This window comes from Aotus nancymaae, unplaced genomic scaffold, assembly GCF_030222135.1.
Source record: "Aotus nancymaae isolate 86718 unplaced genomic scaffold, 86718_ANA_hifiasm-v0.15.2.pri h1tg000036l, whole genome shotgun sequence".
Classification (NCBI taxonomy): domain Eukaryota; kingdom Metazoa; phylum Chordata; class Mammalia; order Primates; family Aotidae; genus Aotus; species Aotus nancymaae.
This window is the reverse complement of record NW_026988450.1, coordinates 25,380,852-25,408,755: the sequence shown is the minus strand read 5'-3', so window position 1 is coordinate 25,408,755 and position 27,904 is coordinate 25,380,852. Positions and strand designations below refer to the sequence as shown.

Here is a 27,904-nt window from a genome sequence, read left to right as displayed (position 1 = left end):
AGAAACAATTATTAGAGTGAACCGGCAACCAACAGAATGGGAAAAAATTTTTGCAATCTACCCATCTGAAAAAGATGGGTAATATCCAAAATCTACAAGGAACTTAAACAAATTTACAAGAAAAAAACAAACAACCCCATCAAAAAGTGGGCAAAGGATATGAATAGACACTTTTCAAAAGAAGACATTTATGCAGTCAACAAACATATGAAAAAATGTTCATCATCACTGGTCATTAAAGAAATGCAAATCAAAACCACATTGAGATACCATCTCATGCCAGTTAGAATGATGATCATTAAAAAATCTGGAGACAACAGATGCTGGAGAGGATGTGAAGAAATAGGAATGCTTTTACACTGTCGGTGGGAGTGTAAACTAGTTCAACCATTGTGGAAGACAGTGTGGCAATTCCTCAAGGATCTAGAAATAGAAATACCATTTGACCCAGCAATCCCATTACCGGATATATACCCATAGGAATATAAATTGTTCTCTTATAAAGACACATACACACATATGCTCATTGTGGCACTGTTTACAATAGCAAAAACTTGGAACCAACCCAAATGCCCATCAATGATAGACCGAATAAAGAAAATATGGCACATATACACCATGGAATACTATGCAGCCATAAAAAATGAGTTCATGTCCTTTGTAGGGACATAGATGAATCTGGAAATCATCATTCTCAGCAAACTGACACAAGAACAGAAAATCAAACACTACATGTTTTCACTCAGGTGGATGTTGAACAATGAGAACACATGGACACACGGAGGGGAGCATCGTACACTGGGGTCTGTTGTGGGGGAATAGGGGAGGGACAGTGGGGAGTAGAGAGGTTGAGGAGGGATAACATGGGGAGAAATGCCAGATATAGGTGACGGGGGGATGGAGACAGCAAAGTACATTGCCATGTGTGTACCTATGCAACAATCCTGCATGTTCTGCACATGTACCCCAGAACCTAAAGTGCAATTTAAAAAATATATATATATATATACACATATATATATATGTCTACCTTGCCACGATTTCCAAATAAATCATGACAATGCCTATTAAAATATGTGTCCCATAATGCACTCTATAATAGGCATTAGAATGTTCAGGCTTCTCGGGCCAGGCGCGGTGGCTCACGCCTATAATCCCAGCACTTTGGGAGGCCGAGGCGGGTGGATCACGAGGTCAAGAGATCGAGACCATCCTGGTCAACACAGTGAAACCCCATCTCTACTAAAAATACAAAAAATTAGCTGGGCATGGTGGCACGTGCCTGTAATCCCAGCTACTCAGGAGGCTGAGGCAGGAGAATTGCCTGAACCCAGGAGGCGGAGGTTGCGGTGAGCCGAGATCGTGCCATTGCACTCCAGCCTGGGTAACAAGAGCGAAACTCCGTCTCAAAAAAAAAAAAAAAAAAGAATGTTCAGGCTTCTCACATCCAACCCTAATTGCAGAATTCCTGTTGCAGACCAACCTCCTCTTGGCATGAGGTCTCTTCAGACAAATCTTAGATCCAGGACACCAAATATGAATCTTTGACTCCCAAAGGTTTGCACTTTCTACTTCTTTCTCACATTGACTCAGTCCTTGGCTCTTCACAAGGAAAATTTCCCCTTATACTTCCCCTAGATTTGTTCTCTCCATCTAGAACACACTAGAACTAGGAATTTGGCCCTAAGCCTAACTACAAATATCTCAGCTTGCTCCAGCCAATCCTCTTCTGATTTCTCTACTTACAGACCTCAGCTGACTTATACATGAGTGGAGTCCTATGGGTATGTCATCCTCTAGGATACCTTAGACTCACCTCTTAGCACACATTTCTGTAATTTTCTCTTTGTGTGTCTCCTTAACCAGACTCTCAGGCCTATAGTCACTTCTACTCCATCTTCCTTATCAGTCAGTAAAACTAAATTTTCCAAAATTCATTTACTCAAAACTCTTCAGTAGCTTTCCACTGCTCTTGGGATAGAGTGTAACTTCCTCCACATGGATTACAAGACACTTCAAACTCAGAACTGGCCATCCTCTTTAGCTTTATCTTTTGTCACTCTTCTCTTCCTCTAGAACCTTCAATATTAATGAACTTCTCAGCTCATGTTTTCTCTTGCCTCTGTATTTACCTAAGTGATTACAGCTTCTCTCTTTCCCTTTACGATGATCTGTTCTTCCCCTAGTATAAAGATCAATAGTTATTTTCAATATTTGAGTTGTGCTTTCAGCTAGATTCTAAGCTCTTTCAAAAGTGGTTATTTTGTCTTAAAGCTGTATACCTACTGGGTAAAAAAAAATGAGGTTTCAATAGCTTTTGAATAGATGAATAATTTTAAACCAGAAAGTTTTTCCTCAAGAGATTTAATAAATTTTTCCTGCAGTTATTAAGGCACAATATTTTATATAACTATATAATACATTTAGAATTTATTTGGGGCCATGATGTAAGATGGGAATCTAACTTCATTTTATTTTTTTAAAGTAAATACTTTTGTACCCATATATAAATCCCCACAGAAACATATTTTATTTGGATATTATAAGATTAGCAGATAGTTCAAAGCTTGTGCCCAGCCCCTTTTCTGAAACAGAGCATGGGGAAGTTCCTTCTGGAGCCAGACAGTAGAGGAAAGGAGCTCCCAGCCCAATCTCTCTGCCTGTCCTGGAAGGATGGGTTTTTTCTGTACATGAAAAAAGGTCATTTAGTCTCTCTATTTGTTAAAATATTCTGTCTGTCTATTCCTATCCCAATACCATCATTGTATTCTTGTAAGATTGTTTAGCCACTGATATGGTTATTCTCCCTTTTATTTTTTTCAAATTTATTATTTTATTCTGTTTATTATATGAAAATTAACTTTTTACAAGCTTTGTTCAAACTATCAATTAATTTAAAAATGAAATTCTCCACATATTTTAGTTTTCTTACCCAGAAACTGGCAATTTCATTTATTTCTTTTATGTTTTAAGTCACTTAATAAGTTTAAAATTGTCTTAAACTTTGCACATCTCTTAGAATTATTCTGAAACACCATGTACTTTTAAAACATGTAACTAGTTAAATTTTGATGAATTGCTACCTTTTTAACAAGTTTTACAACTTTGTTGTATATATAAAATTGTTTTATAAAATACATTATTTGAAAAGAGAACAGCAATGCTCATCACTACATTTTCCTTTATGTTTTTAACTACAAAGTTACACAAGCTTTGATTGCAAATGAAAAATAAGAGTAAACTTTAAAATTTATGTCAATTAGAATTTTAGAAGTCAATACTTCCCTCTCCAATACCAAATCTCTATATAGAGATAGAGATTGTAATAACAGAAATGTAAGTAGATAGAATACATATAAAAATAGACAATTATCTGTCCACCTATAATTCCTACATATAATCTATATGTATATACAAAATGTATATTTCACAAACACACAATCACATATAAACATACAAATATGCATATAGAATTTATAACTATCATATATGTTCTTTTTGTAAACCTATAACATTTTTAAGCCCAAATAAAATTATAATGTTCAACCATCTAAACATGTATATCATTCTACATTAACACATAAAGACCTGTCTCATCTTTTAGCCACTGCATGAAAAGCTTTTGTTGTTGTTGATGTTATTGTTGTTATTTTGCCAAGAAAGCACTTTAACTACCTGGGCCACAAGAATTTGTCTTTGCAACCTATCCCAAAATTGTCTGGAAGAGGAAAAAATCCTTACTGGTTAACTTTTGCTATTGTAAGGGAGAAGAAAAGTGGAATTTAGAAAAATCCAGGACATAAGAGCACATTCAAAAAATATTTAAGAAATATAATTAAATGTTAGTGAGACAGTTCAATCATGAAATCTAATAAGCTTTGAATTAGAAAGGAGGTCAAAGGGTATTACATTGTAGTAATCAAAATATATGCTTCCTTGTAAGAATTCAGGGATATGAGAATGAGGTGGTTTGTTAATTATTTTCTCTGATTAGGTTACCCATTTCTCCCCATGTACATTTAAATATTAATCAGAGATTCGCTTTAGTACAGTATTATTCAAAAGGATAAAATGAGGGAAGAGTTCAAGTATAAGATAAACAGCCACTGAACATGGAAGATAAGTTTCATGCTTATTAAACTTAGTATTTAATAATTACTAAAGCTGCTTGTAAATTTTATGATAGGTTATATTATTGCTATCTTATAAACCGAACTTCTATTTTTATAAGATTAGCTTTATATTTTTTGACAGAAATTTCAAACTCAGATTCCCAAAATCACTAAATCTTGGACTTTTCAGGTTACAATTATTTAACTTTTATACTACCTAGTTTCTAATATACAAGAAGATTGATATGAAGACATAGAAGGAAAAGGTACAGTTCGCTATAATGCACGCCTGATGTTAAATTACCAACATAATCATTTTAAAAAGTGTTCCCAGATTTTTAAAATGCAAATCAGTTTTATTTTCATTAAGAAAAAAAAAAAAAAACACTATACTAACCAATTTTAAAAGTTAAATTTTGCCCCCAAGAATCTTAAGCTCTAAGAGATGCCTGTTCTAATTTAAAAAATTAATTAAAATGTGCTGTGTTAGTTATTATAAACAGACCGTTAAGGGTCATTCCACTTAAATTATTAAGTAGTAACAGAGTTAATTATTCAGAGTTTGTGTCTCTACAAAATTTTTAAAATGTATCTCACAGTTAAATGAATAAATTAAATTCTTCCTCAGACGATTTTTAAACTAGATGAAAAAAGTGTCAAAAATTTCCAAACATGTTTATTTGCAGCTCTTGTGTTATGTTCTTTTTTTTTTTTTTTTTTTTTTTTTTTGGAACGCTTGCATTATGGAGTTTACAGAATAACTCTATCATAAGGCACGTTTATATTTCTTTGTAAAGGACAAGGCAGTGAAACTGAAACAAAAAGATTGAGAGGTAAAACAATGTTATTAAATATTTTGCTTTAACTTTGCTCATATTTTAGTGAATGAATATTGTTTCAAAACATTCTGGATCTGAAGTCGCAAACTTTTGAAACCTTTGTACTGTTTGTCTTGGGCTAGAATAAGGGTTAAAGAATGATGTAGAGAAAGAAGCAAACTCAGGTTAGAGCACAGACATTTCCAAATTCATTTACATATTCCAAAGGTGTATCTAAGGCAAGAAATGCATAGTGTAAATGAATCAGGAAAGAAGCACAGCTAGTAAGGATCTTAAGGACATCTCAGACTAACGTTTCATTTTGCAGTTGAGAAACAAGTTAAGCGACTTGTCAAAGGTCCACCAACAAGTTAGCAGAAGAGTTGAGTTTAGAAATCAGTAACTACCAACATTTACTGGGTAAAATCAGTACTTGTACTGAAAACTAACATTTCCAGAAAAGGTTGGCATAGAGAAAAAGAGACTTTCCCTCGCAACCCTAATAAATTATCCATAAAACTCTCCGAAAAGAAAATTTCTCAGTAATAACCTTGAGTGTTAAGAATTGAACACATCCTGATTCTGGTAGAAATTTCTATACTCACCTACATTAATGAGTGGAATTAAGAAATAAGTCACTCTTCTTTCCACTCTTGTCTCACAAAATATAATCGATATAATTCAAAAGTACAACACTATAAAGTGAAACAGATTAGACATTCACACTGCTTTCCACAAATCACAATTCACTGTATAAAATCCCAGGTTTACTTACAAATAAATAATGAAAGATCATTTTAATTCATAATGAAAATATCAAGACCCTAATAAACAAATCATCATTAGTACAATTTAGACAAAGGGAAATATAATAGAAAACTAACATTGGAAAATGTCCAAATTTGGTAATAATTACAGTGCATTAACCTCAAAATATATTATGCCTAGAAAATGAGCTTTTTGTAAATAACAGTATGTGTTACAGATAACTGATATCACTCATGCAACACGAATAATAATGCAAATTGCCCTCCTCCCAAACGTATATGTATATGTGTATATATGTCTGTGTTTGTATAATATATGTCTATATATCAAGAGTTACTAAAATACTTGTAAATTTTGGCCTAGTAATGTCAGTTCTAAGAGTATGTCTTTCTTGAGATTTAATAACCAAATATTTTTGATATTTTAAAGGGAGAAACACTTATTAATATAAAAGGTAAAAATATGATTTATTTTCTTTCCTGATCACATCCAGAATTTTTTCTTTTTTAGGACAAGATCTTACTCTGTCACCCAGGCTGCAGTGCAGTGGCATGATCTCAGCTCACAGTGAGCTGTGCCTCCTGGTTTAAGGGATTCTCCTTCCTAAGCCTTTTGAGTAGCTGGGACCACAGGTGTGCGCCACCACACCTGGCTAATTTTTGTATTTTTAGTAGAGACAGGGTTTCACCATGTTGGCCAGGCTGGCCAGATCTGAAACAGATCCCTAATCTGTTTCACTTTATAATGTTGTAGCTTTGAATTATACCTATTATATTTTGTGGGACAAGAGTGGAAAGATGAGTGACTATTTCTTAATTTCACTCATTAATGTAGGTGAGTATAGAAATTTCTACCAGAATCTAGGATATGCTCAATTCTTAACACTCCTGACCTCAGATGATCCACTTGCCTCAGCCTCCCAACACACCCAGAATTTTATTGTCTTTTAGGATTATGGAGACAACTTAGACTTATATATTCTAAAAATAGACTACAATTAGTCGTAGGCCTTTAGATTACCTGGAACTTCCTGTTCACTGACTTTAAACTGATTCCCATCCACAGCAAAAAATTACAGCTTGTGACCATGTGATTTTCTCATACATGACACATTCTCGTTGGCACACCCAGAGTTATCAGCAATTTTCAGAACTCCATAAGTTCTCCACTCCTACAAATACTGTAAGTACTCCACTCCTCTTTCTCTGATTCAAAAAATCATTTTATAATTTAAGAGAGTAAAAGTATTTATAGGTACAACACTGATTCAGCTCTGACATAGAACAAACCTCAAACTTCAGCAAAGTATAGTAAGCAACAAGTTATTCAGAACACAAACAACAATGATAGTGACACATTAGCTCATCACAGCACCATGGATAAAAAGCTGTGATCTAGACCAGAAGGTACTGCAAGAATATCTTGACAACATCCCTCATTGGAAGCCAGAGACACACTACACCCAACTATCTTGAACTATCACTCTATTAGTAATAAAAATAATACAGCATTAATTAAATGATCAATTTATGCCAGTCTCTGTGCTACTTTACATATTTTAACCTATTTAATACCCACAGCTCTGTAGGAAATCACCATTTTTCCCTTTATTTTACATAGAGGAAACTGAGGCTTAGAGAGTTTCGTAATTGCCCATTAGTAAGCAACACAACCTAACACAAACACAGGGCTATCTAATGTCAAAGTCTGCTCTCCTAACCAGTGCTTTCCTTTACCATATAAAATTGTTTTCAATATTTGAGAATTATTTACCTGTGAAGTCTTCTACATAAAAGTAATCTGTTTTCCCTTCCAAATCCCTCTTGCTGCCCTTCCTGATAACATCTCACCATTTTGTAGATATTATGTATCTGTCCAGAAAAAGTATACACATGTAAAAACTGCATGTGTATGTTTGTGTACTTTCAAAATACAAATATATTACAATATGCATTTTGTTTTGTATATTTTGTTTAAAAACATGTCCATATCATCATCTATTGAACTACTCCCTACTAATAGATAGTTGAGTTACTTCCAAACTTTTGCTATTACAGACAATATCATGACTAGCCTACAAATATCATTAGTAATAATGTGTGTCCTTAGGAAGAATTTTGGGGTCAAAGGTAGACTCTTTTTTTTTAGGTTAAATCACTTCAAAGCAATTATAATAATTACACACACTCCAATAATATATCATAATAGAATGCCTGTTTTTTTCCAAACTTCATCAATACCAAATATTAAAAGACATGTTTAAAAATTGAATGGTAAGAGCCATGTTACATTGTTGTTTACCCTTGTGTTTCTTTAATTATTTGCATAGGATGAGGCAGTTTACCATATATTTAAAAGCTTGCTTTTTCTTTTGGTCTCAATCTCTTGACCTCATGATCCGCCCACCTTGGCCTCCCAAAGTGCTGGGATTACAGGCATCAGCCACCTATGGATAAGTAAAATGGGTTATCTATTAAAAATATAACCCATTTTACTTATCCATAGGTTAGCTGATGGAAATATAAATTATTTCCTCTGTTCAGTTTTTATGAAAAATGCTATGGACATTGTTATATAATTTTTAATGTGACATATATTATAAATGCTCTTGGGTACATGTTGTAAAGAGAAATTGCTAGATCATATGGTAACTCTATATTTGTCTTTATGAAAAGCTGCTGACCTGATATGGTGGCTGATGCCTCTTATCCCAGCACTTTGGGAGGCCAAGGTGAGCAGATCATGAGGTCAAGAAATCGAGACCATCCTGGTTAACATGGTGCAACCCCGACTCTACTAAAAATACAAAAAAAAAAAAAATAGCTGGATGTAGTGGCACATGCCTGTAATCTCAGCTACTCAGGAGGCTGAGGGAGGAGGATCACTTGAACTAGGGAGTCGGAGGTTGCAGTGAGCGAACATCGTGCCACTGCACTCCAGCCTGGTGACAGAGCAAGACTCTGTCTCAAAAAAAAAAACAAAACGAAAAACTGCTAAACATTTTCCCAGAGCAGTTTCCCTGTTTACATTCTAACCAGTAATATATGAGATTTCAATTCCTCCACATCCTCACCAACACTTGTTACTTTCTATTTCATTATAGTCATTATGGGGGATGTAAAGCATTGTCTCATTGTTTTAAATTGCACTTGCCTAATGACTAACGATGTTGGATGTTGGGCATCTTTTCATGTGCTTATTGTCCCTTTATATGTCTTCTTTGGAGTAACATTTATTCAAATCCCTTGCCCATTTTTGATTGAGTTTTCATCATATTGTTGCTGCAGTGTAAGAGTTCTTTATATATTCTTCATATGAGACCCTTATCAGACATGGCTTGCAAACATCTCCCATTGTATGAATTGTCTCTTCACTTTATTGATAATGTCTTTTGAAGCACAATGGTTTTTAATTTGGGAGAAGTCTGACTTACTTTTTCTTCTGTAGTTTATGATTTTATTGTGATATCTAATAATCCATTGCCTAATATAAGCTCATGAATATGTTTTCTTTTAAGAGTTTGATAGTTTTAGCAGTTACATTTGTGTCATTAATCGCTTTTAGTTAATTTTTGTATATTAAGTCAAGTAAGCATTCAGCATCATTCTTTTGCATGTAAATTTCCAGTTGTACTGGCACCATTTTTTCAAGAGACTACTTTTTCTCAATTGAATTGTCTTGGTGCCCTTGTCAAAATCAATTGATCATAAATACATGAGGCTTTTTCCCCTACTGGACTCTCAATTCTGTCTCATTAATCTACATATCTGTTCCTATATTAATACTGTACAGCTTTAATTACTGTATCTTTGCAGTAAGTTTTGAAATTGGAAAGTGTGGTTAATTCAGCTATGATTTTATGCTGTTGTTAAGTTTTCCTTTTTGCATATTTTGGGTCTCTTGAATTTTTATCTGAACTTTATTATCAGCTTGTCAAGATCCGCCAAAAAAAAAAAAAAAAGACAGCTGGAATTTCGTTAGGACTATGTTAAAAATGTAAATCAATTGTGGAATATTGCCCTCTTACTTATATATTAACTATTCCAATCCATTAACATGGGATGTCTTTCTAATTATTAAGGAATTCTTCCATTTCTCTCAATAATGTTTGTAGTTTTTAGTGCACATCTTCTTTCTTTTGTTAAACTTGATTATTAGTACTTTATTATTTTAATGCTATGTTAATGAAATTATTTTCTTAATTTCACCTGTTTATTGCTGATTTATAGAGATAAAACTAATTTTTGTATATTAATCTTGTATCCTATAACCCATTTATTAGTTTGAATAGCTACTGAGGGGTTTCTTGGGGCTTTCTATTTAAAACATCATGTCATCTGCAAATTGACATAGTTTTACTTCTTCCTTTCCAATCTAGACATGTTTTCTTTCTTTTTCTTGCTTAGTTGCCCTGGCTTGGACCTTTAGTAAAATGTTGCATAGAAGCAGCAAAACCAGACATTCTTATCTTGTTCCTGACTTGAAATCTTTCAGCATTTGTTTGATGTTTTATATGGGTTTGCCATAAATGTACTTTATTTGGTTGCTAAAGTTCACTTCTATTTCTGGCTTGTTAAGTTTTTTTCTTAAAAATGTGTTGGATTTTGTAAAATGCTTTTTCTGTTTCTACTGAGATGATCATGTGGCTTTTGTTCTTTATTCTTTTAGTATACACTGATTTTTTAATGTTGAACCACCCTTTCACTTGTGAGATAAAGCCCACTTGATTATGATAGATAATCTTTTTTTATGTTGCTGTGTTTGGTTTGCTAGTACAGTATTTTGTTGAGGATTTTTTTCACTTACATTCATAAGATTGCTTTTCTGTCCATTTTTTTCTTTTGATGTCTTTGTCCTGTTTTGTTATCAGGGTAATACTGGCCTCATATAATAAATTGTGCTCCCTTTTCCTCAATATTTGAAAGTATTTTCAAAAGGATTTGTGATAACTTGTCTTTAAATACTTGCTCAAATTCACCAGTCAAGTCATACAATTCTGGACTTTTCTTGTGGGAATTTTTTTGATCACTAATTTAATTATTTTACACGTTATAAGCCTGTTCAGAGTTGCTGTTTGTACTTGAGTCAGATTTGATACTTTGCGTCTTCCTAGAAATTTGTCCATTTTATCTAGGTTATCAAATTTGTTAGGAAACTTCACTGTTCCTACTGGACTTTCATTGCTTTTTGTTCCTTTTGAACTTTACACAAGTTAATAGAAGACTCAAAAACTGTGTATGGGTTTTGAGTAATATACCTCAAAATGAAGAGTCACTGTCAGACAAATAATATTTTCTTTTAGAGAAATTTGATTTATATATAATCTTGCTGAAACAAGAATATATGTGTCTCTTACATTAAGCATATCTTTTTTTTTTTGTCTTGTGTGCCAATAGGGATTCTATGATGGAATTTAAAAATTCTATGTGGTTCCCAAATGTCCTAGCATTTGTCTGTGGTATAGATACCTCAAACTTCTTTTAAAATTTTCAGTAGGGTCTCTATTAATATCTATACTATACTAATCATATTCCAGTTAATTTTAAGTAGTGCTTGTATATTTTTTAAAAGATTTTATAGCAAATCAAAGATATCAGGATATTAAATCCAATTTAAGTTTAGTTTCTAAACTGACATACCATATCATAGGAATGTTCTTTTAATTTAAAAAAAATTTCAGGAATCTTATAAATAAAGTTTTAACCTACAGTAACAAAAGCTGGGAACACCGAAATATCTGGAGAGATTTTTTTTCAGCACTGTAAAGAAATCCACGATATCTAGGAAAGATCAGGGAACAACTAGAAAGAAAAACATTTGGTAATATGGGTTCAGATGAAATGAAGATTTTCTGCCTTGAATTTATAATGATTTGCTCCTCTTCAATAGCTACATGAAACCATTTTATCTTTTCTTCAATAAATTATTTATTAGATATATATTGCACTTTATACCTCCTTTAATTTCTCTACAATGTCTAGCCTTCTCCTGGCCTCTACTGTGTCCAGCAGTTATGACTTTCTTTCATAAGGAATCAGATGTAGCGTCCTCCGCCTGACAAAATTAGGTGTATTTTGATGACCCACAAACAGAAACACATACCTTTTCTGCTAATAGAGAAAACAGACTTTGTTTTAAAACAGAGATAATACACAGCCCTGTTTGGTTCTCAAGTCATCAAGCCCTTTTCATCTACACAGCATTTGTATACCCCATCAAAGCTTGTGAGGAACAAGCAAAGGCCTGTAGACCCTATTCGACTAGGTTTTCCTGAATCATAGGGCATTGGAACTGAGGAAATACCTTTTCTGAAACAAAATTTGCATTTTGTTGTTAAGATAATGTTTCTAAATCTAGTAAAATCTAGCTCTGGATTTTTCCAAAAACTACATTTCTCATAGTCACAAAACTTTAGACAGTCATCAGAGACATAGCAAAACCTTTTTTTACATATTTTAATGCCATTCATATATATATATCTGTATAGCAATAATGTATTTGCTACTGCTTCATTATAATATTTCTACATGTATTTCTATGTTTTCTATGTCTTTTTTTTTTACCACTTTTTTGGTTGTAGTCTTAGTAATTTTCATGGAATAAAAACCAAATATTATAGGAGCTCTTTCATGACAACCAGTTATGTTCTTGAGCTGTGTAGAGAGATTCTCTTTTTATAAATTAAGTGGTAAGAAGAGATTCAAAATTATTTAAGAAATCCAACATTTGGGAGCAAATTCCCTCTGAAAGTTAAGAGATGGAGAATTCTGGTGGCTGTTTAAAATAACTAGGAGTTTGAAACTGCCCTAAGAACAACTGGTAACGTCAAGCTTTTGTGTGAGTAGTTAAGGGGTGACGGACACAGAAAACATAAACAAAAAGACCTCCAGTGTTGTGAAGTTAACGTTAACATCCACAGAGTTGAAAAAAAATTATTATACTAAGATATATTCAGGAAGCTACTAGAACCCTGCCAGTAGGTGTCAGGAAGAGCTCATGACAAGAAAAAAGAATAAAGAATAACCGTGACTAGAATAGTATTTTTAAAAGACCAATTATCTTTAAGAAGTACATTTTACTGTAAATTTTGTTTACTCTTATTACAGAATAATTTTCTGGAACTCTGAATTTTTTTTTCTTATTACTTATATTGAATATATATTACTTGAATATACACTACTGAAGAAGTAACAGATTTTTAAATATTAGTTTTAATATTACATTATTTTTCCCATGGATGTTTTGTCATTCAGTTATTAGTTATTAGTAATACCTGCTCATAACTATAATACAATAGCTCACAAAATTTAAAGACTTTGTTGAAGACGGAAGGAATAAATAATTGATCAATAATGGGGCAAAACTTATAGAAATATTGATATTTTTCCATTTCTTTATTAAGTTTGGGACTATATTGTGCTGATTTCAGTATTATTCTTTATACTACAAATGTTTGTGTGTTTGTACCAAATATTTCATTATAAAAAATTAAAAGTGCTAAAGCAGACAGATCACTTGAGACCGAAAGTTCGAGACCAGCCTGGCCAACATGGTGAAACTCCATCTCTAAAACTACAAAAATTAGGTAGGCATGATGGCAGCGCCTGTGGGCCCAGCTATTTGGGAGGCTGAGGAATAAGAATTGCATGAACCCAGGAGGTGAAGGCTGCAGTGAGCTAAGATCGTGCCACTGTACTTCAGCCTGGGTGACAGAGGAGAGTTTGTCTTAAAAAAAAAAAAAAATTATCACACTTCCCTTATACAAGTTCCAAAGTTGACAGAATGCTCAGGCAGAGACAATTAAATGTCAGGATCCTACTAGCTCCTCAGCATAGTGAATTCTGAGGCCTATAGTTACATTACAAGTTAGTTCTCCAAAGTCTTCTTTAATATAATAATAACTTCCCATCCTTAACTATTATAATAAATGGGATAGAAGTGAATGCCATCACATGGGGATATTAAAAATGGAAACTTCAGATATTACAACTTTATTAAAGTTTTCTATATGACTTTGCATGATATGAAATATCATTGTTGGTGATTTTAAAGATGACACAATGAGAAGAGTAGGATACTAGTTTAAGTCTTAGGAACATAATCTGTGAATCAGTTGCAAAAGCATAAATAGAGCAAGCAAAAGTCATTTTGTCCCATAATCTCTGCCATTTTTCCTTTCCTATGATATTCATCTTACTCTGTCTTCAGTGTTTTGTTATTTGATGAGATATATCAGTGTACTACCGGCATCACTTACTCATGAATGGAGACCAAGCTATGAAACAATATAGTTTCCTTAACACCAAAAAAGTCACCTTGCATATAGATAGCAGGTGGCAATTCAAAGTCAATTTAAATAAACACTGTTTTTGTTGCCTTTTTAAAGTAGAGATGTTTATTGTTAAATAAATATACTTTTCTATAACTCTGCATTTCAGAGCATGTTTATTTCTACATATGTTATTACTGGTATTATCTAAAATCTGATCCTTTCAAATATTACATTTTGCCACTGTTAATTCATTCATTAAAAAAAAGACCACTTACTATGTTCAAGGCAATAATCTAGGCAATAATTTCAAGAACTAATAAACCACAGTACTGGCCTTTGATAAGATTGTTTCTAAATGCACATGATTCATAATATTTTAATGTGGAATCTTTATTTATTACATTCAATAAAAACAAACTTAATCCCTAGTCTGGAGCAGTATTCTCAATGGTCACAAATTAAAGCCTAATTTATGCAACTGTAAGAAAAGACCTTACTAATGTTCATCTCATTATTTTGGGCAATAAAAATGATTTAAATTTATTTTAGTTACTTATCTGTCACATGATTTTTTCATAGTCTCCTTGTGTATTGTCAACCAGTGTATGTGTGTGTTGTGAGGGAGAGTGGTAGCTTTTTCCTTACTCTGTAAAAACAACACTTTATCTGATTTTATTATGTCATTTATTTCATGCAGCTTGTTAATGTATTGAATACATGTTTATAATCTCATTAACTGTCTTCTCTTTGCAGGAAGGTTTGATGTTTTAGACAGTTCTGATTTTTTTATGATTGTTTCAACCAAGTATGAACTTAATAAATTTTGTGAATGAACTCTAAGCTTATAATCATTCAGTTTTCCTAATATATACTGTTACTATTTAAAATAACAATACAATGCTGCTCAGAGTTATTGCATTGGAAAAATATTAACATACAAAGTGTAGATTCTATTATTTGGCATTGATGTCTACATCTACAAATTTACTTGCAGTGGAAAATGTAGAAACAGAAAAAATTAAAGAAAACATACCCCCAATTGTTTGGGACAAAATTTTTAAATTTTTTGGAAAAATAATAAGAAGAAAATAATCAGGCTTAATAAAATTAACAGGTTCAGCAAAAAAAGTCTAATTCTTATATATGTATATATATATATATATATATATATATATATGATCATCAGGGGAACCATATATGCTTATAAACATTTAAACAGGTAAAAAAAACTATGAAGCTTACATAAATTGATTTTAAAACACTGTTGTTAAACTAGGTAAACAAAAAGTTAAGAATTTATACTATATTTTTTAAAAAGAAATGCAATCAGTAAACAAATATATAAAATATTTTCATCCTAAGCTCAATGTTATAAACAATAATTTTAAAAATTTTCAAACTAGGATTTTATTATTTTTCAATTACAATACCAAGTATTGATAAGAATGTAGTCAAATGGACAATCACCTGTTCAATTACAATACCAAATACTGATAAGAATGTAGTCAAATGGACAATCTCTTACACTTTTGTTGGAAATATCCATGGTATATAAACATTTGGCAAAGCTATTTTGCTGTATATGCCTTTACAGCTATTTGCCTCAATGGTTCATTTTGTAAGAAAGAAAGCATGCCTTTTTCCAAACACTCTTCAGGATGGGGAAACGTGTCCAACCAGCCTCCATTTATTCCCAGGACATGAAACTCAGACTACTCAGTATAGTTCAGTCTAATAGTTCCTTTCCCTCCAAATATATACCTTTCTTTCTTTCTTTCTTTCTTTCTTTCTTTCTTTCTTTCTTTCTTTCTTTCTTTCTTTCTTTCTTTCTTTCTTTCTTTCTTTTTTTTTTTATTGTACTTTAGGGTCTGCAGTACATGTGCAGATCATGCAGGATTATTGCATAGGTACACATATGGCAATGTGATTTGCTGCCTCCACCCCCCTGTCACCTACATTTCGCATTTCTCCCCATGTTATCCCTCCCTGACCTCCCCACCCCGACCACTGTCCCTCCCTTGGCCCCCCCCAATAGACCCCAGTGTGTCATGTTCCCCTCCCTGTGTCCATGTGTTCTCATTGTTCAACACCCGCCTATGAGTGAGAACATGCGGTGTTTGATTTTCTGTTCTTGTGTCAGTTTGCTGGGAATGATGGTTTCCAGATTCATCCATGTCCCTACAAAGGACACAAATTCATCATTTTTTATGGCTGCATAATATTCCATGGTGTATATGTGCCACATTTTCCTTGTCAAGTCTATCGTCAATGGGCATTTGGTTTGGTTCCAGGTCTTTGCTATTGCAAACAGTGCCTCTATGAACATACATGTGTGTGTGTCTTTATAATAGAATGATTTATAATCCTTTGGGTAGATACCCAGTAATGGGATTGCTGGGTCAAATGGAATTTCTATGTCCAGGTCCTTGAAGAAGCACCACACTGTCTTCCACAATGGTTGAACTAGTTTACACTCCCACCAACAGTGTAAAAATGTTCCTATTTCTCCACATCCTCTCTAGCATCTGTTGTCTCCAGATTTTTTAATGATCACAATTCTAACTGGCTTGAAATTGTATCTCAACGTGGTTTTCATTTGCATTTCTCTAATAATCAGTGATGATGAGCATTTTTTCATATGTTCATTGGTCTCATATGTCTTCTTTTGAAAAGTGTCTGTTCATATCCTTCTCCCACTTTTGGATGGGTTTGTTTGTTTTTTTCTTGTAAATCTGTTTCGATTCTTTGTAGATTCTGGATATTAGCCCTTTGTCAGATGGGTAGATTGCAAAAATTTTTTCCCATTCTGTTGGTTGCTGGTTCACGCTAATGATTGTTTCTTTTGCTGTACAGAAGCTCTGGAGTTTAATTTGGTCCCATTTGTCTATTTTGGCTTTTGTTGCCAATGCTTTTGGCATTTTAGTCATGAAGTCCTTGCCTATGCCTATGTCCTGAATTGTTTTGCCTAGGTTTTCTTCTAGGGTTTTTATGGTGTTAGGTCCTATGTTTAAGTCTTTAATCCATCTGGAGTTAATTTTTGGGTAAGGTGTCAGGAAGGGGTCTAGTTTCTGCTTTCTGCACACTGCTAGCCAGTTTTCCCAACACCATTTATTAAACAGGGAATCCTTTCCCCATTGCTTGTTTTTGTCAAGTTTGTCAAAGATCAGATGATTGTAGATGTGTGGTGTTGCCTCTAGGCTTCTGTTCTGTTCCATTGGTCTATATCTCTGTTTTGGTACCAGTACCATGCTGTTTTGATTACTGTAGCCTTGTAGTATAGTTTCAAATCAGGTAGCGTGATGCCTCCGGCTTTGTTCTTTTTGCTTAGGATTGTCTTGGCTATGCGGGCTCTCTTTTGTTTCCATATGAAGTTTAAGGTGGTTTTTTCCAGTTCTGTGAAGAAGGTCATTCATACCTTGATGGGAATAGTGATGAATCTGTTAATTACTTCTGGCAGTATCGCCATTTTCATGATATTGATTCTTCCTAACCATGAGCATGGAATGTTTCTCCATCTGTTTGTGTCCTCTCTTATTTCCTTGAGCAGTGGTTTGTAGTTCTCCTTGAAGAGGTTCTTTACATCCTTTGTTAGTTGTATTCCTAGGTATTTTATTCTCTTTGCAACAATTGTGAGTGGGAGTTTACTGATGATTTGGCTCTCTGTTTGTCTGTTATTGGTGTAAAAAAAATGCTTGTGATTTCTGCTCATTGATTTTGTATCCTGAGACTTTGCTGAAGTTGCTTATCAGTTTAAGGAGATTTTGGGCAGAGATGATAGGGTCTTCTAAATATACAATCATGTCATCTGCAAATAGAGACAATTTCACTTCCTCTTTTCCTAATTAATAGCCTTTATTTTTTTTTCTTGCCTAATTTCTCTGGCTAGAACTTCTAATACTATATTGAATAGGAGTGGTGAGAGAGGGCATCCTTGTCTAGTGCTGGATTTCAAAGGGAATGCTTCCAGTTTTTGCCAATTCAGTATGATATTGGCTGTAGGTTTGTCATAAATAGCTTTTAATGTTTAGGGATATGCTCCTTCGATATCTAGTTTATTGAGAGTTTTTAGCATAAAGGGCTGTTAAATTTTGTCAAAGGCCTTCTCTGTATTTATTGAGATAATCATGTGGTTTTTGTCTTTGGTTCTGTTTATGTGGTGGATTACATTTATAGACTTGCATATGTTGAACCACCCTTGCATCCCTGGAATGAAGACTATTTGATCGTGATGGATAAGCTTTTTGATGTGCTGTTGCAATTGGTTTGCCAGTGTTTTATTGAAGGTTTTTGCATCTATGTTCATCATGGATACTGGCCTGAAGCTTTCTTTTTTTGTTGAGTCTCTGCCAGGTTTTGGTATCAGGATGATGTTGGTCTCATAAAATGATTTGGGAAGGATTCCCTGTTTCTGGATTGTTTGGAATAGTTTCAGAAGGAATGGTACCAGCTCCTCTTTGTACATCTGGTAGAATTCAGCTGTGAACCAGTCTGGCCCTGGACTTTTTTAGGCTACTAATTGCTGCCTCAACTTCAGCCCTTGTTATTGGTCTATTCAAGGTGTCAACTTCTTCCTGGTTTAGGCTTGGGAGGATGTAAGTGTCCAGGAATTTATCCATTTCTTCCAGGTTTACTGGTTTATGTGCATAAAGTTGTTTGTAGTAATCTCTGATGGTAGTTTGTATTTCTGTGGAATCAGTGGTGATATCCCCTTTATTATTTTTTATTGCATCTATTTGATTCTTCTCCCTTTTCTTTTTTATTAATCTGGCTAGCAGTCTGTCTATTTTGTTGATCTTTTCAAAAAACCAGCTCCTGGATGTATTGATTTTTTAAAGGGTTTTTTTGTGTCTCTAGCTCCTTCAGTTTTGCTCTGGTCTTAGTTATTTCTTGTTTTCTGCTAGCTTTTGAGTTTTTTTGATCTTGCTCCTCTAGCTCTTTCAACTTGGATGATAGGGTGTCAATTTTAGATCTTTCCTTGCTTCTCATGTGGGCGTTTATTTCTATAAATTTTCCTCTAGACACTGCTTTAAATGTGTCCTTCTGCATTGTTCTTGCTGGGAACTGCACTCTGGAGCTGTTCCTATTCGGCCATTTTAGATCCTCCCATACCTTGCTTTCTTTTCTCAAATTGTTTAACACAAATCTGGTCCATTCCAATGATGAGATTTTCCCTTCTATCCCAAATTTTACTAAATGTATCTAAAATAAGAAAGATATACATGTTTCAATACATATTTTCACATATATTTAAGTATTTTAGGATTCATATGTATATGACTACATATGTATTTATGTGTTGAGTATATATATATATATTTCAGTCATATTCCAACTCTGTTCCCTCATGCATTTGCTGCACAAAGTGGTCTGCAGACTTCCACTTGTTTTTTGTGTCAAACGAATCTTATTGCTCAGAGAATTTCACTCTTTCTCTGCTCCAAAAACGAAAAAGGGAGAGACTGCTTGGATGAGAAATCTTTCTTTGACTTTTTCTCAAGAGAAATCAGCCTCCTTGCTTATAAATCAAAGCCAGAAATATCTTTCTGGCCTTCCTTGTGTGGTTTCTGTGAGGGTGAGATGAGCCACTGTGTAAGGTCAGCTGGGATGGATAGAAAATAAAAGTAATGGACTTCAGTGTGACTCAGGACAAATCATTGTAACCCCTTCTGGGCTTTGGTTCTCTACAAAATGAGGATAAAGAGACCCATCTCATAAAATGGCTTTCAGGAATAAATGAAATAAATTAGGTGCAAGCATTATGTAATGTACAAAATAGTGTGGTGAAGGCCATCATTATTGGTGAGAATGCGGCACATATGTGAAATGTGCACAAACATAGGGGGTCATGATAATGCTCCCATCTGGTGCTGGACCATGCCTTTTATCTGAAAATACTCTGCTTTAGCCCGTCTTTGGCTTCTTCTTTAATCTTTCATTAAGACTCTCCTATGGGTTTCTAGCTAAATAGACAGTTTTACATTAAATAATTATTAAAGCAGACAGCATTATATTTGATCTCAGACACTACTTAGGGTAATTCATACTATCAATGCTGAAAAAATTTAGAAGGGAGGGAAAAAAATAGGTGGTAATAAGAGTGACAGATCAGGTTGGGGAGGTGGCATTTGAGCTGGGCCTTGAAACATTGGAATAATGTTAAGGAACAAGCATTTCGAGCCAGGAATTGAGTATGAAAACAGGTGTAGAAAATTCATCTTAAAGGTGATTACTTTCAATATGCAAGGAAAGAATGAAATGAAGTCATAGTGATATGTGCTGGCACAAAGCCATGCACAAGAAAACCAGCACTGCCCTAGAATAAACCTGGCCTGAAGAGGCCATCACTGAAACAGACTTCTAGGTATGGCAAGGGCCTCACTGTCTAAAGCCACGTGTTTTGGTAAAGCATTCTTCTTCGTGTGCCCATCTCTTAAACACAGTGGCCTATCTAGAAACAGCTGGCCTCTTCTGCTTATAAATCTTCATGGCCTAATCCTTAGTCCTCAAAGTGACTTGCATTCCCCATTTCAATGAGAATTACAGTGATCTGGCCAGGAGTGGTGGCTCACACCTGTAATCCCAGCACTTTGGGAGGCCGAGGCGGGTGGATCACCTGAGGTCAGGTGTTTGAGACCAGCCTAGCCAACATGGAGAAACCTTATTTTCACTAAAAAAAAAAAAAAAAAAAAAAAATTAGTTGGGTGTGGTGGCGTGCGCCTGTAATCCCAGCTACATGGGAGGCTGAGGCACAAGAATCACTTGAATCCAGGAGGCGGAGGTTTCAGTGAGCAGAAATTGTACCACTGCACTCCAGCCTCGGCAACAGAGGCAGATCCTGTCTTAAAAAAAGAAAAGAAAAGAAAAGAAAAAGAATTGCAGTGATTTTAGAAGTGTATTTTTGTGCTTTTCAATTTTTTTTTTTTTTTTTTGAGGTGGAGTTTCTTGTCGCCCAGGCTGGAGTGCAGGGGCACTTTGTCAGCTCACCACAACCTCCGCCTCCTGGGTTCAAGTGATTCTCCTGCCTCAGCCTCCCGAGTAGCTGGGATTACAGCCATGTGCCACCACACCCAGCTAATTTTGTATTTTTAGTAGAGACGGGGTTTCTCCATGTTGATCAGGCTGGTCTCGAACTCGCAACCTCATGTGATCTGCCGCCTTGGCTTCCCAAAGTGCTAGGATTACAGGCATGAGCCACTGCACCTGGCCAAATTTCTACAACCTAAAAAAATTGCCTACAAGATACTATGATTTTAGCATATAATTACTAACTGCATTTTTTATTCTCAACATGTATTTATTGATATTATATAAAATATAATTATCATAAAATTAAATTATCAAGTAAAAAATTATCTATCAGTAACATGTTGTAAACAACACTGATACCTAATATATGCCTGTTCTAAGACTCCAAATATACCACATTTATTCTTCCAGTAATCCTTTGGATAGATATTATTACTACTTCATTTCATAGTAGAAGTCGATGTTAATAAAGGCTAATTTACTTGCTTAAAGTCACAGAACTCATGAATGACAGAGACAAGATTGAAAAGCCTGTACTTTCCAAACACAAACTAATGAATTTTGAGGGATAGGTGAGAGGAGTAGCTTCTTGGATTTCCAAATTATAAGAGGCACTGAAATAACTCTGGACCTAAGTCAACAAATTTATACTAGTGCTGAGATGACTAATGTAGGAAACTAAGAGAGGGAGAGAGGAAAATGCAAATTATTCAGCACAGACTTTTTCTATTGAGTATTTTACATGTGAGTGTATGGTTTCAGTTAGCTAAAAGTGGACAATTACAATCTGCTCAAATTGTTCTGTTTACTGGACAAAAAAATTGTTTTTTATTACCTACATTATAAACATTTTAAAAATTCTTCAGAAAACCAAATATCCGTAAGAACAAATAAGAAAAGAGAGAAACCACTTACCATCTTTTTTCAAAACATTGACTCTGCTACATAAGTGTGAATAAACTAAAGATGTGCATTTGCTCTGATAAAGTTTTTATTAATACAAACTCATCCCCACTATTAAATAAATGTCCTTTAAATATTTAAACTTTTAATCTGAGAATATGCTAATTACTTGCCCAGTGCCAGGCTCCAAACATGTACATATAAACATTTATGATATTTTGTAAGCAACAGATCAGAAATAAAAACCAATGACAAAAGACATAGTTATCATATAGGCAAGGAAAATCATATTTGCAATAAAAGACAGGAAGGAAAGGATTCCATAAGAAGGTTATGGTCAGTGTGCACTTTGAGACCTTTCAGTATATATGAACCTAGAAAGCACAAGCAAGTCAAACAAGAAGGAAAGAGATCTTTACAAGGTGTCCAAGTAATAAATAATTTACAAAGCAATTTAGCAGCCTCAGCAGGCACCACTTACAAGGCTGTGGTAGGGAACGGAGTCTATATTTGTAGAGAAGAGTAGAATCAATACAAGGAGTAAGCTGTCAGTTTTTTCTATAGTGTCAATATCTCAGACCGGCTGCTTTCGCTGGTGCTCCTGTGGAAACAATTTCCAAAAGTATACTATTGAGTGACATGCTGCATGGATTAAATGATTTACTTTAATCCCCTAACTGCATGTTGAAAGACCAATAGCCCAGAAGGAATACTAGAGAGCCTGAGGACGAAGCAACCTGTAATAACAGTGTGATTTTGGAATGGTTTATACTTAAGAAAACTCTAACGCCACAGGAAGTTCCATACAAAACAACAAGTCAACATGAAGTAAGCAATCATGTCATGATAGACTTATAATATTTGGCTACCGGGAGGATCATTCACAACATTGAGAGATCTGACTAGATTTATTGGTCACATTTTTCATTTGTAAGTCATCAGATAAAATGGTGATTTCACCTTGGAAGAGCAATGAGCAATCTAAACTCCCTTGTAGCTGTGTGTATGTCTCATGTACAATTTTTTGAAGTGTCTTATAAAACTCAACCATGGTCTTAGCACTAAATAATTTGATAGTTTAAATCCTTATTAAATCAGAAAGTTATAAAATTCAATTGAATGTAGGAATAAAGCAGTAGGCAAATTCAGGGACAAGTATAACAGGAAAACACTCCATCTGAGCCATGGAGGTAGGTCAAAACAGTTGGCTCTTCAACACCATTGCTATGTGACTTGAGTCTTTTAAATGAGAAGATGAAGTTCAGTTTATCACTAGTCTCTTCCAGCACTAACAATTCTATTATTATAAACATCAGTTACTGTTTAGTGTTAGAGCAGATCGATAATTTGTGAGCTATTGACATGTGTAGGAATATTTGCCCTTAAATTGAAAGGCACTAAACCACTGAGATAAATAAACAAGATGCTAAAACACTTAAAAGTAAGTTTCCTTTCCAGCACAGATTCTGCCATTTAGAAGCACTCACGTAAAATTTGGAAGGTGGAAGAAAGGCAGGAGCTTTACCATTCCTCCAGTAACTGCAGGTGAATAAATACATAGGCTCCACCAAACGTGAGATTCTATTGTAGCTCTGAGTTACTTTTCTGGAATTCAGCCACCTCCCTATTGGAGCTCATTTCTTGAATCAGTGCTCTGGAGCTCCCTGACTTGCCAAAGAGAGTGGGGAGCCTGTAGGTTAACAGCGGTCTTGCTCTGAATTCTGTTTCTCCAGGCCTTCCATGAGTTTTGTTAGCATTTTGTTCCTGAAATTAAATCCCTCCTACTTCAAACTCCTAAAGTGCTTTCTGCTTTTCTGACCAAACCAAGGATGAAACAGTGCCTTTTAAAACCTTTTAACAGACAGGAAATATCACACCCCTATATTTCATTTTTTTAAATTTGAGGAAATAGAATGAGAAATGCTACCAAAGACACTGAGATAAAGGCTATTAAGAATGGCCAATGCATACTGTCCCCATGTAAATTGCAGTTTTCTCATCTGTAAAATGAAGAATTTGCTATATAATCCCTAAAGTCTCTAATGCTTTAAAGTCCTAAGTAAGGTTGTATGATTCCAGACTTATTGTTCAAAATGTCCAATGAGGCCGGGTGCGGTGGCTGACGCCTGTAATCCCAGCATTTTGGGAGGCTGAGGTGGGTGGGTCACTTGAGGTCAGAAGTTTAAGACCAGCCTGTCCAACATGGTGAAAACCCATCTCTACTAAAAAAAAAAAAAAAAAATTAGCCAGGCATGGTGGCGCATGCCTGTAGTCCCAGCTACTCAGGAGACTGATGCAGGAGAATTGTTTTAACCCAAGAGACGAAGGTGGCAGTGAGCCAAGATCACGCCACTGCACTCCAGCCTGGGCAACAGACTGAGACTTCATCTCAAAAAAAAAAAAAAAAAAGAAGAAAAGAAAAAAGAGTCCAATGGCAAATTTTTCCAAATTACATTTAACAACAGCAATTTGTAAACTTTCTAATAAGTGGCCTTTGGTTCTAGAGTTTAAAGACATAAAGAGAAATATAAAACATGGTTCCTACCCTCAAGGAGTGATATGGTTTGGCTGTGTCCCCACCCAAATCTCATCTTGAATTGTAGTTTTCATAATCCCCACATGTCGTGGGAGGGATCCAGTGGGAGGCAACTGAATCACAGGGAATGGTTACCCTCATGCTGCTCTTGTGATAGTGAGTAAGTTCTCAGAAGATCTGATGGTTTCACAAGGGGCTTTTCCTCTTTTGCTTGGCACTTCTTGCTGATGACAAGTGAAGAAGGACATGTGTGCTTTCCCTTCCACCATATTTGTGAGTTTCCTGAGGTCTCTCCAGCCCTGCGGAACTGTGAGTCAAACCTCTTTCTTTTACAAATTTTCCAGTCTCAGGTACGTCCTTATAGCGGCATGAGAATGGACTACCAAAAGGAGTCAATCTTTGTGGAGAGAAATATTGACAATCTTAATTAACATGAACAAGCGAGAAAAAAAAATTATTCTAATTCTAGTCAGTCCTGAAATTGAGAGGAAAAATTTATAATTGAAACTAGGTCTAAGCTGGACTTTAAAGAATAGGTAGATTTTGATTGGTGGGCAAAAGAAAAGAAGACTTTTGGGTTGAAGAAAGGCAAATAATTAGTGTGTGAAAGGATGTGTGAGAAGTGTGATTAGACAGTAAGAGTGGGACGTTTTTATGGGGAGTTTAGAGAGAGCCAGACAGAAAATTTAAGTTTTCATGTTTTACATGAGTGATTGGAAGCCATCAAAAATTTGTTGAGCAGATAAATGATATTATGTGTACAAACCAAATGACAAATGTAAAAGATCAAGTATGTATCTATCCGGAAAGTCTTAAACATGGCAGCTTCTAGAGCCAATGGCATGTTAAACTTAAAAAAAAAAAAATAACAAAATAAAAGAATCACTGATTCACACATACAAGTACACATAAAAGAAAAACTTGTCTGCAAGTTGGTAAAAGAAGCCTATCACAAGGTAAATATTGTTTCAGTGTCACAGTGAAACACTAGTTATAGTGGAACAATAGATTGTCAAAATGAGTTTTAAAGCATTTCTATCATTCAGAAATGAGTAAACAACTGAGTTTTTAATCTTTAACTTTTTTAAATTGCTGAAATAAGTGGGATTTTAACATTACCCAGTTTTTTTGTTTGTTTGTTTGTTTGTTTTTTAGACAGAGTCTCGCTCTGTTGCACATGCTGGAGTGCATGTGGTGAAGTCATGGCTCATTGCCGCCTCGATCTTCCAAGCTCAAGTGATCCTCCTGCCTCAGCTTCCCACATTGCTGAGACCACAAGTGCACGCCACCACACTCAGCTAAGTCTGGCATTAAGGCCTGAATAAAAATGGGTCCCATATAATCATTCAAGGTTCACATCTGATGCTTTGGATAAAGGAAATGGTTGGCAGCTAGAGCAGACCTAGCGGAGAAACTAGCGTCTGCAGCAGACACTATAATCTGTGTAGGTAGCATGACTTAACTCTAAAACAAGTGCTGTATCTTAAAACACATGCCCCTGTCTAATCAAAACATCTAACAAACTAGAGAAATCTGAGCCCAGAGTTTTTCAGGGTCCTTCATCATTTGTATTTACTTCAAGAACAGGGACAGTCAAGGCAGAAATCACTGGAAGGAAAACCAAAATTAAAAGTATAAGAAAGACATCTATAGAGAGAGATTTTTAAATTATGTGTTACCTTTGTAGAATTGTGGTAGAATTGCAGTAGTTGAGTTTCAAGAACAAAATTAATTTTTGTAAGGCAAGTTTATCTTAAATATTGATGTTTAAAATAAATGAAACAGGTATCTTTAAAACTGGATGATATAAATTTGATTGCTGGCCAGTATTAGTGATAGAAAAATATCAAAAAGTACAAAAGGTATAGAAAGAAATATATTCAATCAGCTCAAGATTTTAATTAACAGTTTCTATGGTATAGGCTTAATGTGGCTACCTTAAGAAGGAAAAGTAGTGATAGTTGATCACTGTCTTGTGCCAATTCACACGATAGTGATCAACTTTTTAATATATAGAACTCTGATTTTTCTCTTTTGATGAGTAAAATCTCTGGAATTTGGTGTCAAAATATTTACACTTGAAACCTAGTTCTAACATGCTGAGGTGAATAGATTTTAATCGTTTTCTTCCTTTTTGTAGAAAATGGTAAGTACTTGGTACAGGGAATTTGGGAAATGTAGAATTGTGCACAAAAACATAAGAACCACTACAATTCTACCACAATTTCCATTTTTAAATATATTTTCTTCAGAATTTAACTTGTTCATAAATTTATTAACAAATTAATATAAAGTTTATAATATTTCTGCATATTTGATCTACAAAGTTGGCCATTTAGATATAGTTATCTTAGTTACATTGAGTACCACTGCTTACAATTGGTGGCTAAGAGCTTGTGCACAACATTCAGAGACATCAGGTTTACACTGGAGCTGTCTGCTTGCTATATAACTCTGGACAATTTTCTTCCTTTACAATTTAGCTTCCTCATCCATAAAATGTAATAAATATGGTTTCTACTTCATAAGTTTTTGGTGGAGTCTCAATGAAATTATATCAAAAGTACTAAGAGAGTGCCCTGCAATTCACTCATTTGTTCATTTCCTCAACAAATGTTTGCTGAGCTCATTCTATGTCCCAGTCACTGTGACAGGCATTGAGTAAACAAGGACACAGTTACTGCTTCAGTGAAGCTGATAGTCTATTGGGGAAGACAGACATTTAAAAGATACCACAAGGTGATTAATTATAACCAGAATATATACACCATGAAGAAAAATTAGAGTTTTATGAGAACATGTGTCTGGGAACATAACGTGGTCTGAAGTGGCCCTGCAGATCAGCAAAGGCTTTCCTGAGAAAGAAACACTGAAGCTGAACCTGAAGAAGTAGCCAGGCAAAGAGGATGGCCCAGAGAGTTCTGCAGAGGCCCTTGAGATGGGCAGAAGCCTTAAGCACTGGAGTATTTTCGCTCAGAACTCAGATATGTTTCCGCAATTGCAATCAGCAGCACTATGCATTTCTATATACCATTCTTTTCAATTATAATTAACCTGGGAGAATTTTTCCATTTTGCTAAACACATGATTCATAATGACTGTTTATTGCTCATCATGAAGATGTACAATACCATGCTTAGCCAGTCTTCTATTTAGTCATGTGATTCGTTTCTAACAATTTCTATTTAACGAAATGCTGAGATAAACATTCTAATTCACTTAAAATTCTTCTTAATGACACATTGGGTCAAAAGGAAAATATATTACCAATTTAGTTAAATTTTCTTTTGTTAAAACAGTAAAAATTTACATTTTGAAAAGCAGCCATCTACTTAGCTTCTCTAACTGGAATATTTCTTTCTTTCTTTCTTTCTTTCTTTCTTTCTTTCTTTCTTTCTTTCTTTCTTCCTTCCTTCCTTCCTTCCTTTTTCTTTCTTTCCTTTCTTTCTTTTTCTCTTTTTCTCTCCCT

General features: G+C 34.6%; 1 protein-coding gene across 2 annotated transcripts in view; it reads right to left on the bottom strand.

The window, feature by feature from the left end:
• Nucleotides 1–27,904, bottom strand: part of HNF4G (hepatocyte nuclear factor 4 gamma) — a 142,085-nt gene that overhangs the window by 47,687 nt on the left and 66,494 nt on the right. Inside the window, exon 2 of one of the 2 annotated variants that reach the window (XM_012450919.3) lies at nt 22,381–22,500. The exons of the other annotated variant lie outside the window; for it this stretch is intronic. The gene's annotated coding sequence lies outside the window, so the exon portion shown is untranslated. The remainder of the gene's footprint in view (nt 1–22,380; nt 22,501–27,904) is intronic. 2 annotated transcript variants of the gene reach the window in all.